Raw genomic sequence first — 12,135 nt, 5'->3', positions numbered from 1 at the left:
GTGGCCAGAAGTGACTGCCATGACAAAGGTTACTGCTCAGTCAACTATCAAGTTCTTGAAATAATTGGTGTGTCGTTTTGGAGTTCTGGCAAGGATCACTACTGACAACGGCACCCAGTTCACGAGCCGCGCCTTCATGCAATATGTTCCTGCCCTCGGATGCAAGATCTCATTTGTCTCTGTGGCACACCCCCGGAGCAACGGACAAGCTGAGAGGGCGAACACTGAAGTGTTGCGTGGACTCAAGACGAGAACCTTTGATACGCTGCAGAAGCACGGCAGGCGGTGGATCGAGGAGCTGCCGGTAGTTCTCTGGTCCCTCAGAACGACACCAAACCGAGCTATCGGGCAGACTCCCTTCTCCCTTGTCTATGGGGCAGAAGCAGTTATCCCCACAGAACTCATTTATGGGTCGCCTCGAGTGCTTCCCTATGATGAAGTAGCGCAAGATCAGCACCGGCGTGACGACGCTGTGCTCCTCGAGGAGAACTGTCTCCGGGCTGCTACACGTGTTGCATGCTATCAGCAAGCCCTGCATCACTATCATAGCCGCAGGGTTCATGCCCGGTGTTTTGAGGAAGGTGACCTTGTCCTTAGGCGCGTTCAGTCCTCCAAGGGTTCAAACAAGTTTTCACCAAAGTGGGAAGGCCCTTACTAGGTAGTACGAGTCACCAGACCTGGCGCGGTCCATCTGGAGACCGAAGATGGCGTTCGATTGCAAAACTCATGGAATCTTGAGCATCTCTGCAAGTTCTACCCATAAGGCATGTCTGTCGGGCCCTGCCCGGCAGCCACGCTTTTATACAGGCCTTGCCTCAGCTGCATGTAACCCCTTGTACAAAGCCAGGGCGATGACCCTGTGCAAGAGAAAATAAAGAAGCGCTGTGGGGGGTCCCCGATCAAGATTGCATGCATGCATGAGCATTCCAAGACCACTGCATAAGCATTTCATGAGCATTTTCTAGGACTACATCGTGATGGCTCTCTGACTATAGCGCCAGAAAAGCTCCTGTCTGCTAGGACTACATCGGTATTTCCCCAATGAGGAAGGGATGATGCATCACAACGACGATAGGTATTTCCCTCAGTGAGGAAACCAAGGTTATCGAACCAGTAGGAGAACCAAGCAACACAACGTAAAAAGCACCTGCAGACAAATAACAACACCTCGCAACCCGACGTGTTAAAGGGGTTGTCAATCCCTTTCGGGTAACGATGCCAGAAAATTGTAGTAGATTGAAATAATAGATCGCAAATAAATAAAGTGCAGCAAAGTATTTTTGTATTTTTGGTTTAATAGATCTGAATAAAAAGAGCAAATAAAATAGATCGGAAAGCAAATATATGGGGAAGAAGACCCGGGGGCCGTAGGTTTCACTAGTGGCTTCTCTCGAGAAAGATAGCAAACGGTGGGTAAAAAATTACTGTTGGGCAATTGATAGAACCTCAAATAATTATGACGATATCCAGGCAATGCTTGTTACATAGGCATCACGTCCAAGATTAGTTGACCGACTCCTGCTTGCATCTACTACTATTACTCCACAGATCGACCGCTATCCAGCATGCATCTAGTGTATTAAGTTCATGAAAAAACGGAGTAATGCAATAAGAACGATGAAGTGATGTAGACAATATCCGTTTATCTATTGCGTAGATATAGATCTCGTCTTTTTATCCTTAGTAGCAACGATACATATGTGTCGGTTCCCTTTCTTTCACTGGGATCAAGCACCATAAGATCGAACCCACTACCGGGCACCTCTTCCCATTGCAAGATAAATAGATCAAGTTGGCCAAACAAAACCCAAATATCGGAGAAGAAATACGAGGCTATAAGAGATCATGCATATAAGAGATCAAAGAAACTCAAATAACTTTCATGGATATAAAAAGATATGACTGATCATAAACTCAAAGCTCATCAGATCCCAACGAAAACACCGAAAAAGAGTTACATCATATGGATCTCCAAGAGACCATTGTATTGAGAATTCAGCAAGAGAGAGAAAGCAATCTAGCTACTAACTACGGACCCAAAGGTCTACAAAGAACTACTCACGCATCATCGGAGAGGCACCAATGGAGGTGGTGAACCCCATCCGAGATGGTGTCTAGATTGGATCTGGTGGTTCTAGACTCTGCGGCGGCTGGATGAATATTTCATCGACGTATCTAGGGTTTCTGGAATATTGGGGTATTTATAGAGCAAAGAGGCGGTCCGAGGGGCACCCGAGGTGGGCACAACCCACCAGGGCGCGCCTGGTCCTCCTGGCGCGCCCTGGTGGGTTGTCCCCTCCTCGGGACTCCCCCCAGGTGCAACTAGGGCCCAACTTCTTTCTTTTGGTCCATAAAGAATCATCGTGGAGTTTCGTTGCATTTGGACTCCGTCTGATATTGATTTCCTGCGATGTAAAAAACATGGAAAAAACTTCAACTGGCACTTGGCACTATGTCAATAGGTTAGTACCAAAAAATGATATAAAATGACTATAAAATGATTATAAAACATCCAAGATTGATAATAAAATAGCATGGAACAATAAAAAAATTATAGATACGTTGGAGCCGTATCAGCATTCCCAAGGTTAACTCCAACTCGTCCTTGAGTAGTAAGTGATAAAAACAGAATGTGGAGTGTTGTTCATCAAGTCATAAAATATTCTTTTCTTTATAACATGGACATTTGGACTTTTATGTGATTCAAAGCAATAGTCTAGTTTTGACATAATAATTTAGATACTCAAGCATATCAACAAGCAACCATGTCTTTCAAAATATCAACGCTAAAATAAGTTATCCCAGCCCATCATGCTCAAATATTGATCCATTCATGAAACACACTCGAATATTAGCTACACCCAATACTTAAGCACGATCATATTGCCTCCTAGTTGGTGCTTTTATAAGAGAAGATGGAGACTCAAATTTCAAAATAAAAATTGCATAAAGTAAAAGAAAGGCCCTTCACAAAGGGAAGTAGGGATTTGTAGAGGTGCCAGAGCTCAAAAGCGAAAAATTAGAGAAAAAAACATTTTGGGAGGTGTATCCATCCCACCAACGAAAACGACTTAGATTTCCGAATACTTTCCATGCTAGATATGCCATAGGCGTTTCCCAAACAGAAAAATAAAGTTTATTCCTTTTTCCACCATTCTTTCACTTTCCATGGCTAACCGTATCCACGGGTGCCCTCCATACCAACACTTTCGAAGGAATTTATTATTTGACAACATAAAGTAAATTCATTTTTGCATTTCGGGACTGGGAATCCCTAAAACCTTTGCCTTACTCTCGTGCAATGACAAGTGAATAAACACTCATCTTGAGAATAACACATCGAGCATGGAAAATATTAGCCACCCGTTACCGTTTCGCGAGCGAAACAAACACACAAAAGAGAAGTTTATTTTGAAAATTAGAGACGGCGCATGCAAATTTGCTTAGAACGGCAAAAGAATACCGCCTATAGGTAGATATAGTGGACTCATGTGGCAAAACTGGTTTAAAGGATTTTGGATGCACAAGTACAGGTCATACTTAGTGCAAAATGAAGGCTAGCAAATAGATTGAGAAGCGACCAACCAAGAAACGAATAATCTCATAAGCAAGCATTAAGCATAATTAACACTGAATAATGCACCACAAGTAGGATATAATTTTCACTGCATGATTGTTGACTTCCGTGCATGCATTGGGAATCACAACCTTAACACCAATATTCTTACTAGAGCACAATTACTCATCAACATAACTCACATATCACATCATCATATCTCAAAACTATTACTAAGAATCAAGTTTATTTTGTCCAATGATCTTCATGACATTTTTTCTTTAACCTTCTTGCATATCTATCACTGTGGGACTAATTTTCATGTGTTGCTTTTCATAAGCTCAAACAAATATAAGTGAAGATCATGAGCATAACACATTTTGTTTCTCTCAAAATAATTGAAGTGAAGCAAGAGAGAATTCCTTTAAAATTTTACTAACTCTCAAATAAATCCAAGTGAAGTAAGAGAGAATTTCTTCAAAAATAACAAAGCACACCATTCTCAAAAAGATATAAGTGAAGCACTAGAGCAAGTCCTAGCTCATAAAAGATTTAAGTGAAGCATAGAGAGCAATTCTAACAAATCATGATATAATTTTGGCTGTCTCAAATAGGTGTGTCCAGCAAGAATTGATGACTTAAAACACAAAATAAAACAAGCAAAGACACATATCATACAAGACGCTCCAAGCAAAACACATATCATGTGACGAATAAAAATATAGCCTCGAGTAAAATACCGATAGTTGTTGGAAGAAATCGGGAATGCCACTCGGGGGCATCCCCAAGCTTAGTTGGTTGCACATTTTTGGATAATATCTTGGGATGACAGGGCATCCCCAAGCTTAGGCTCTTACATCCTTCCTTTGTCCATCGTAAGATAACCCAAAACTTGAAAACTTCAATCACACAAAACTCAACAAAACTTTCGTGAGATCCGTTAGTATAAGAAAGCGAACCACTAATATAAGTGCTGTATCAAACCAATTCATATTTTGTTTTTGTATTATATCTACTATATTCCAACTTTTCTATGGCAAAACCTCACCAAAGAAAACCATATAGCCATCAAAATAAGCACACAACACAAAGAAAACAGAATCTATGAAAACTGAACAGTATGTAGTAATCTGACTTTTGCGAATACTTCTATAACTCAAAAAATTCTACCAAACTTGGAAGACCTTGGTAATTTGTATATTAATATTGTGCAAAAATAATTGGCATTTTATCATGTTCTGGTGATTTTTTTAAAAAAAATCGTGAGCACAACGTTTCTGTCTTTTTCAGCAAGATTAAACAACTACCACCCAAAAAGATCCTACAGGCTTTTACTTGGAACAAAAACTAACTAAAACACAAAAAACACAATCATACCAGAGGCATAATTGTACAAACACACAAGAACAGAAAGAAAAAATAAAAAATAAAATTTATTCATTGGGTTGCCTCCCAACAAGCGCTATGGTTTTACGCCCTTAGCTAGGCGTAAGGAAAGGATCTAAGTTTTGTCATCTTTGGTTTGAGATCCATAAGATGCCCTGATGATTGATTCATAGGGTGGCTTAACTCTTGTTCTAGGAAAGTGTTCCATGCCTTTCCTCAAAGGAAATTGGAACTTAATATTGCCTTCTTTCATATCAATCACAACACCCATAGTGCCTAAAAACGGTCTACCAAGAATAATTGGACAAGACGGATTGCAATCAATATAAAGAAAAATAAAATCTATGGGCACATAATTCCTATTTTCAAGAATAAGAACATCATTAATTCTTCCCATAGGCTTTTTAATAGTAGAATCTACCAAGTGCAAATTCAAGGAACATTCTTCAAGATTGGTAAGACCAAACACATCACATAAAGATTTCGGAATTGTAGATACCCTAGCACCCAAGTCACACAAAGCAAAAAAAATCATAATTTTTAATCTTTACATTGATAGTAGGTTCCCATTCATCATGCAATTTTCTAGGAATTCAAACTTCTAATTCCAATTTTTCTTCAAGAGCTTTCATCATAGCATCAACAATATGTTTAGTAAAAGCTTTGTTTTGTTCATAAGCATGGGGTGAATTTATCATGGATTGCAACAAAGAAATACAATCAATAAAAGAGCAACTATCATAATTAAAGTCTTTGTAATCCAAAAGAGTGGGTGCATCACTAGCTAAAGTTTTGACCTCTCCAAACCCACTTTCATCAATTTTTTCAACAAGATTTTCACCCTCCGAAATATTGGGACGCCTTCTACCTAAAGTTGACTCTTCTACAGTCCCATTTTCATCATTATTAACTTTACTAAACAAGGAATCAATAGAAGAAACACCAATCATTTTAAGATCTTTATCACTTTTGCGAAAGAAATCACTAGAAAACGCTTTTTCTAAAAATTCTCTTTTAGCTCTCAGCATAGCGGTTTTTTTCTTACTTTAATCCATAGAAACATAGAGATCTTTAATTGATTCATCTACTTTAGGCACCAAAATTTTCATCTTGAGATTTTCCACATCATGAGCAATTCTATGAACACTTTTAGACAAGTCATCAATCTTATTCAACTTTTCTTCTATGGAAGTGTTGAAAACTTTTTGCGTGTTGAAAAATTCTTTAATATTATTCTCAAGATCAGAGGTGTTTCTATTATTAATATAAGATTGATTTCCATAGGAATTACCATAATTATTAGAGGAATTACTAGGAAAAGGCCTAGGATTAAAATTACCTCTATAAGCATTGTTGATGAAATTATTTCAAGAGATAAAATTCACATCTATGGCATCACTATTTTGCTCAATCAAAGTAGACAAAGGCATATCTTTAAAATCAATAGGAACACTTTTACTAGCAACCAATTTCATAAGAGCATCAACTTTATCATTCAAAGAAGAAATTTCTTCAACCGAATTAACTTTTTTACTAGTAGGAGCTCTTTCAGTATGCCATTGTGAATAATTTGCCATGATATTATCAAGCATTTTGGTGGCTTCACCCAAAGTAATTTCCATAAAAGTACAACCCGCGGCAGAATCTAAAAGATTACGAGAAACAAAATTCAACCCCGTATAAATTTTTTGTATGATCATCCAAAGATTTAACCCATGAGTTGGGCAATTCCTTAGAATAATTTTCATCCTTTCCCAAGATTGTGCAACATGCTCATGTTCAAGTTGCATGAAATTCATGATCTGGGTTCTAAGGGAAATAATTTTTGTGGGAGGAAACTACTTAGTGATAAAAGCATCTTTGCACTTATTCCAAGAATCGATACTATTGCGAGGCAAAGAAGATAACCAAATTTTTGCAGAATTACGCAAAGAAAACGGAAATAATTTCATCTTGACAACATCATTGTCCACATCTTTTTTCTTTTGCATATCGCATAATTCCACGAAGGTATTAAGATGGGACGCGACATCCTCATTAGGAGTACCAGAAAATTGGTCTTTCATAAGAAGATTCAGCAAAGCGGTATTAATATCACAAGACTCCGCACTAGTGGCGGAAGGAGCAAGCGGAGTGAAAATAAAATAATTGTTGTTGGTATTTGAGAAATCACATAACTTGGTGTTCTCTTGAGTCATGATGACTACACAACAAGATTGCACTCAAAAACAGATCCGGCAAGAAAACGGCGAATAGAAAAGAGAGGCGAATAAAACAGCAAATTTTTGTGAAGTGGGGGAGAGGAAAACGAGAGGCAAATGGAAAATAATGTAGATTGTGAGGAGATGAGATTTGTGATTAGGAACTTGGTTATGTTGAAGATCGACCCCGGCAACGGCGCCAGAAATTCCTTTTGATGGCTCTCTGACTATAGCGCCAGAAAAGCTCCTGTCTGCTAGGACTACGTCGGTATTTCCCCAAAGAGGAAGGGATGATGCAGCACAGCGACGGCAGGTATTTCCCTCAGTGAAGAAACCAAGGTTATCAAACCAGTAGGAGAACCAAGCAGCACAACGTAAACAGCACCTGCACACAAATAACAACAACTCGCAACCCGACGTGTTAAAGGGGTTGTCAATCCCTTTCGGGTAACGATGCCAGAAAATTGTAGTAGATTGAAATAATAGATCGCAAATAAATAAAGTGCAGCAAATTATTTTTGTATTTTTGGTTTAATAGATCTGAATAAAAAGAGCAAATAAAATAGATCGCAAAGCAAATATATGAGGAAGAAGACCCGGGTGTCGTAGGTTTCACTAGTGGCTTCTCTCGAGAAAGATAGCAAACGGTGGGTAAACAAATTACTGTTGGGCAATTGATAGAACCTCAAATAATTATGACGATACCCAGGCAATCATCATTACATAGGCATCACATCCAAGATTAGTAGACCGACTCCTGGCTGCAACTACTACTATTACTCAACACATCGACCGCTATCCGGCATGCATCTAGTGTATTAAGTTCATGGAAAAATGGAGTAATGCAATAAGAACGATGACATGATTTAGACAAGATCCGTTTATCTATTATGTAGATATAGATCTCGTCTTTCTATCCTTAGTAGCAACGATACATACATGTCGGTTCCCTTTCTGTCATTGGGATCAAGCACCGTAACATCGAACCCACTATCGGGCACCTCTTCCCATTGCAAGATAAATAGATCAAGTTGGCCAAACAAAACCCAAATATCGGAGAAGAAATACGAGCCTATAAGAGATCATGAATATAAGAGATCAAAGAAACTCAAATAACTTTCATGGATATAAAAAAGATATGACTGATCATAAACTCAAAGTTCATCAGATCCTAACAAACACACGGCAGAGTTACATCATATGGATCTCCAAGAGACCATTGTATTGAGAATTCAGCGAGAGAGATAAAGCCATCTAGCTACTAACTACGGACCCGAAGGTCTACAAAGAACTACTCACGCATCATCGTAGAGGCACCAATGGAGATGGTGAACCCCATCCGAGATGGTGTATAGATTGGATCTGGTGGTTCTGGACTCTGCGGCGGCTGGATGAATATTTCGTCGACGTATCTAGGGTTTCTGTAATATTGGGGTATTTATAGAGCAAAGAGGCGGTTCGGGGGGCACCCGAGGTGGGCACAACCCACCAGGGCGCGCCTGGGCCTCTTGGCGCCCTGGTGGGTTGTCCCCTCCTCGGGATTCCCCCGGGTGCAACCAGGGCCCAACTTCTTTCTTTTGGTCCATAAAAATCATCGTGGAGTTTCGTTGCATTTGGACTTCGTCTGATATTGATTTCCTGCGATGTAAAAAACATGGAAAAAACAGCAACTGGCACTTGGCACTTTGTGAATAGGTTAGTACCAAAAAATGATATAAAATGACTATAAAATGATTATAAAACATCTAAGATTGATAATAGAATAGCATGGAACAAAAAAAATTATAGATACGTTGGAGACGTATCTGATCGCATTCTGCATTCATTCTCATCTGCATGAAGCTGCAGGTTCCTGCCGTGAACTTGGCTTCGACAAGGAGTTGAGAAGATTGCCCGGCACTGCGATCCCCGGCAAGCCCTGCAGATAAGTTCTACCTCTTGTCCATTTGTGCTCTGTAAGCTACAACTTGTGCATAAGGAAACCTCACCACCCTTTTGAGACTTAGGTGCTCCCATCTTTGACTCGAACGTTGCACTACTGGAATCAGGATCTTTTCCGTCAGCTGGCTCTTTGCCATAAGGTTAAATGAATCTGACAGCAACGAATAAGCTGATAGCAAAGATATTGTTTGCCGTCGGCCGGCTCTGTGTCGTTCGCTAGGTGACGGCATAGATGCATTGTCGTCTGCTCGCTGACGGCAAAGAGAGAGGGTGGCCCACTGGCGACAACCACCTAACGGCCACTTTCTTTGCCGTCCGCTAGCAGACGGCAAAGAAAGTGCACAAACTAACGTCCGTTAGCTAGGCTCTTTGCCGACTGCTAGCAGATGGCAAAGAATCGTGCCCTAACTAAAAATCAAACACGCCCGCGCCCGACCCCTCTCCGTCTATCCCCTCTCTCCGCTCCGTGCCCGAGCCGCCGCCGCCCCACGCCACCCCCATCACCGGCCGCCCCGCCCTAGTGCCGCCGCCGCCCCGCGCCACCCACATCGGCGCGCCGCCCCGGCGACCCGCTCTTTGCCCCCGCGCCAACCCCGTCGCTGCGCCGCCGCCGTCGCCCCGGCGACCCCCTCCTCTGCCCCGCGCCACCCGGACCTCGACCTCGACCGCTCCTCGCCCTCAAGTAAGTGTGCCATGGCAGAAGTACTTATCTCTTATTTTGTTGCTAATTGAAGCCATGGCAGAAGTTGTGTGCTGCTAATTTAAAGGAATCACTGGGAAACAGAACAAGAAGCAGATGGTTTAGGCTTGAGAGGAAATTAATAGATAAGTACTTGGAGATTAGTATTGCCGTGTATTGTTTTAATAGGGATCCAATTTGACACAGTAAAAAAACAGTTATATATTATTTTTATTTGATGAGCACCTTGATTGGTCTGGGACATCGAGATCTCAAGCCAATACGATCCATCATTACCATGTGAGAGCTTTGCCTTTAGTAGCTAACCATGCGATAGCAACTTAGCAAGTGTGCTCACAGAAAAATGCACCCAATGTCTCCACTTGCAGTTAATTAACATGTGCCCATCTCAAGACCAAGATTAAGATATTACTGGCACTTGTAGCAAGAAATAGTTATTTATTGATGCAAATATCGTTATTTTCGTATCCAATGGTTTTCGGGTTCCAGGAAATTATTTACGTTCCAGGAAATCAGTCAAAGCATCTCTATTAGCAAAATTTCCACTAACTAACTGCCCAAAGTAGAGTGCCAACACTAGTGCTTGTTATTCTCTCTTCAAACTTGCTTCTCAGTTTCGTAACACATATCTGAGCAATATCATCCCTTGCATATTATAGTTAAATTAAAACCAAATGTTACTCCAAGTAACTGCGACTTGTTAATTTGGTTTACATTTTCAGTTTTGTTTCATGTATAAAGAAATCCCTAGTTTTGAAGGGTTCAAGCTGTTGCCATCATATGTCCACAAGTGCATTGCTTTTTGAATGTGAAATGATAACTTTGTGTAGTTGATTATCTTCTGCTCAAAACTTCTGCTGCTATAATGTTGTATGATAATGTTGTAAGGGTAGTAATTGGTCTCTTCTGCTGCTTATCAGACATGGGGGGAGGCCGCCACCGCAGGCTCCGCTCTGCCACACTGGAGTACGAGGTGGATGCTTTCGGGTTCTTCAGTATCATACTTGGGACTTCCTCTAAGAGGCAGGTATATAAAAGGAGAGATCTCCCCTTCACCCATCTCATTATGATAACTCTGTGTCGGGTGGTTGGTGCGACATATGCCAAAGGATGGCTTATCATTGTGGGAGCCAATAAAACGTCGCCGGTGCCTGGAAACGGGATGAGGCGAAGACATGCACGCCGGCGAATCTTACCCAGGTTCGGGGCTCTCCGAGGAGATAACACCCCTAGTCCTGCTCTGCGGGGTCTCCGCATGATCACTAGCTCGATAAAGAGTAGCTACAATCGCTCCTAGAGCTGTTGGGATCAAGGGAGAAGAAGAACAAGGCTAGCTCTTGCTTCTCTCTATCTATGGTGTGTGTGCGTGTGCTATGCTTGGAAGCCAAACATGCAGAGGTGCCAACTATGCTTGGGTGCCAACCAGAAGCCAACTATGCTCAGTGGCCAACCCTTTGCATGGGTGCTCCGGGGGGTTTATATAGGCCTACCCCCCGGGGGTACAATGGTAATCCGACTGGGAACTGGCCCCAGCCGTCAGTGTCTACGCCTGCCGGCTCCTCCGCCGGCTGGTGGGTCCCGCCGGCTGCCGGCTACTCGGTCAACAGGCCGGCCCCATCGCCTAGGGTCTTGTCGGCGGCTGCTTACTGTAGCCGCGCCTCTGATGATGAGGGCTTTGTCGAGGTAAGCGTGGCTACAGTGATCCGCGTCGGGGGCTATCACTGTAGCCTCACCTCGTCTTGTCTCCTTAAATGGGCTCCTGCTTCGAGGAAGGGAGTCGCCGGCTTCTGGAGGCCGGCTATGCTCCTGGCCGACTAGGAAAGGCCGGGCCGCCTTCACGCCTCCCTCTGGCTGAAGGGGCCCGCAGTCCTTGGGCCGTGCAGGAGTGGGTCGTGGATGACGTTGTAGCTGGCGTGGCTACAGTGCCCGGCCGCACGGGAGACATCCCTCCCGTACGGCCTTCTGTAACCATGCTTGCCTCGGGCTTCGGGGGTCGTGGGCTGCACTGTGGCCATGCCCCGTCAGGTCATCGTTATGTAGGGGCGGTTGTGGTCTCGGCCGGCTTCTAGGAGTCGGCGTTTCTCTTGGCCGGCTTCTTGGAGTCGGTGAGGCTGGGTCGCCTTCCGGGAGTCGGCTTTAGTGGTAGCCGGCCCGGGAAGGCGGCCCAAAGGCTTGGAGTGCTTGAAGGCCCAAAGGCCTGATAAATTTTCTGAAGAGCCAGGGGTAGCCGGTTTGGCTACCCGTGGCCACTTACTCCGACAGTAGTCCCCGAAGCTGATCGGGCTTCGAGGTGGAGTAGGGTTCGAGAAGCTCGAACAGCTTCCCATCGCGACAAGCCGGCAGCTGGGAGC

The sequence above is a fragment of the Triticum aestivum genome, chromosome 7D (genome assembly GCF_018294505.1).
Source record: "Triticum aestivum cultivar Chinese Spring chromosome 7D, IWGSC CS RefSeq v2.1, whole genome shotgun sequence".
In the NCBI taxonomy this organism is placed as follows: Eukaryota; Viridiplantae; Streptophyta; class Magnoliopsida; order Poales; family Poaceae; genus Triticum; species Triticum aestivum.
This window is presented reverse-complemented; position numbering follows the sequence as displayed.